At 44.4% G+C, this 2,888-nt stretch overlaps 1 pseudogene; it reads left to right on the plus strand.

Moving 5' to 3' along the window:
- Positions 1–2,146: 2,146 nt before the first annotated feature.
- Positions 2,147–2,677, plus strand: LOC119059371 (60S ribosomal protein L18a-like; annotated as a pseudogene).
- Positions 2,678–2,888: the final 211 nt, after the last annotated feature.

Consider the following 2,888-nt stretch of genomic DNA (forward strand, 5'->3'; position numbering starts at 1 on the left):
CTGTTTTGTTTCCACATTCTTTGTGTGAGCTGAGAAAGCCCCACAACCTATCTACTCGCTCGCTTAGGCCGTAAATGTTTATCAAGAGCCAACCATAGAACAGGCACTGGGGATGTGATAATGAATAACACAGATCGAGTCCCCGCCCTGATATAACTTATAGCCCTTATATCATATATATATGACAGTCCAACAGTAAATTTTAAAAATGAAAGTTTTCAGGTTGTTGTAAACACCACAAAGAAACTACAACAGGGTCATGGGCTGGCGAGAGTGATCAGGGAAGGCCTCTCAGAGGCAGTGACTTTATTTGCTGAGACTTGCAGAGATTTGAGAAAGAATATTCCAGGCCGAGAGAGCCCCAGGGCTCTGACTCTGGGATGGGAACATGCTGGGTGTAGTAGAAGGCTAGAAGGGGGACCAGGTGGGCTGGGGTAGAGTGAATGAGGGGCAGAGTGGGGAAGTTGTGGCTGGAAAGGTGGTAGGGTCAATGACGAACATCTGTATCAGTGAGCAGAAGCAACCTGTGTGTTTGACACAGCAGGCCCAGTGTCTAGAGACCGCAATATTTTTAGGGCTCATAACAATATTTTAATTTCTTCTAAAAGAAACAAAGAGTATAATAATAAACAGATAATAATGAATCCTGCTTAGATTATATTCATCTTTCTATCATTGTATCCATAAAATATGATTTTAATATACATTTTTTATTTGAAAAGGGGCCCACAAAAACAAAAGTGCCTAGCACGACCAAAGGCACAGTGTGGTGAGGATGTGCTTTCCCATACAACCGAGTCTGTCGTCGTTCGAGTTGTAGAGCTCCCCGAGATTCTCAGGGGTTGATTCTCCATGAGTTTATTTAGCAGTGGATATGGTGAAGCACATCTTCTGATAGCAAACCACAGCCGCCTGACAATACCTCTGTTCCTAACAAAGCCTTTTCAGAGCCCAGGACTTTGTGAGGTAGAGCAGCGTGTTGTGACAAGTCCCATATACCTAAGCTCCTACACGCATGTGACACCCTTTGCTTGCTTTGGTGCTGCAAAGGAATGTGGACTGTTGCCTGTGATTTTTAAAAAGACACTGTTAGCAATTTTATCTCGAAACACGAATAGTTTACTCTAAACAAAAAGTGCTTATGGTACTCTTATGAAGGCAGTCAGGGTGGGTATTCTTACGTATTCTAACGGTGATATGCATGTGTACAGGTGAAGAAACTGAAGAAAGAAATTCACAGGACTACAAACCAGTGAAATGGGACTCATGTTGAGACCTTCTGACTCCAAAGTGCACACCCTTAACATCATAGGAAATATTATTATTAATAGAGATAAAAGTCGTACCCGGATCCTAATAGATATTCAATAAAACTATGCTGAAAACGAATAGATTACACTATTTAGTAACCTCTGAAAAAATGTTCAGGCTCATGTTGTTCAACAGAAATAGGAGGAAAGAAGTAGGATGATGAAAAACAGTCACAGCACTTATGTGAATGCTTTAGACCTCCCATTAGTGGGTGACGGTAAATGTGTGGTTTTCATATGCAAAAGACTAATAATGCAGGGGACAGTTATGTGGTAGAAGTCAGCTCTCTGGGGTCTTCGGAAGTTCTTAACATTAAACTCATTTTATTATTCTTTGAATTTTATTCTCTTAACTGAACCTTGTTCTATTACAACTTTGTGGAAACATGCATAGAAATAATGCTTCAGAGAGTCAGATAGTGTCTGCAAACCTTCTTGGTTATGTCACTGCATGGAAATTACCAAAATTTGAGTTAGCTCAGGAAGAATCTGTGGATCGTATGGCACTAGCCTCCGAGACTTGTGGGAGAAGAAAACAGAGATGAACTGTCTGTAAAGTGTGAATTTTGATGTCTAGTTTGCCCTGATGTCCACAGATACCAGCATATGGTTTGAGACACAAAGGTATGCTTTATGCATATTTGTTGAATTTATCTTCAGTTACAATAAAATAAGCTCTTGAAACCTGGTGATGATCCTAAGTTCTAGGTACTCAAAGTTTGCAGGATACTCCATTTATTGATTCTTAAATTACCATTATCTTCCTTTTTCGTGCTTGTTCATCTGAATCTTGAACCCAGCCTTTTGTGGGTGGTGGCGAATATGGAGACAACACTATGAAGGCCCCGGGCGCACTGCGAGAGTCCCAGGTGGTGGGGCGCTGCCTGCCCGCCCCTAAGTGCCGCACACCGCCCCTGTGCCGCACGCGCATCTTTGCACCTAACCCTGTCGTTGCCAAGTCCCGCTTCTGGTACTTTGTGTCCCAGATGAAGAAGATGAAGAAATCTTCAGGGGAAATTGTCTACTGTGGGGAGGTGTTTGAAAAATCGTCCCTTCCGGTGAAGAACTTTGGTATCTGGCTGCGCTATGACTCCCGCAGTAGGACCCACAATATGTACTGAGAGTACCGGGACCTGACCACCGCAGGTGACATCTCCCAGGGCTACCGAGACATGGGGGCCCCGCGCCGTGCCTGCGCCCACTCGATCCAGATCATGAAGGTGGAGAAGTTCGTGGCTAGCGAGTGCCGCCTGCGGTCAGTCAAGCAGTTCCATGACTCCAAGATCGAGTTCCTGCTGCCCCACTGGGTCCTTCATTGCTAGTGCAAGCCACGCTTCACCACCAATTGGCCCAATACCTTCTTTTAGACGCTGGGCCTCCTTGTTCCCTGGTCTACCCAATGAACTCCTGGGGAAAAGCCAACCCCCCAAATCTTAAACCCAGCACCTTCAGACTGTTTTTCTTATCCTGGGACCAGGGGTTCCTTTCATCAGTAGGAGTGAGTAGGCAGACATCTATGGAGAAACCTGCTTGTTACTACAAAGACTAGGCAAAGGGCGGATCTGCAATGGAAAACAA

The sequence above is a fragment of the Artibeus jamaicensis genome, unplaced genomic scaffold (assembly GCF_021234435.1).
Source record: "Artibeus jamaicensis isolate MK-2021 breed Jamaican fruit bat unplaced genomic scaffold, CSHL_Jam_final contig_387, whole genome shotgun sequence".
Lineage (NCBI taxonomy): Eukaryota > Metazoa > Chordata > Mammalia > Chiroptera > Phyllostomidae > Artibeus > Artibeus jamaicensis.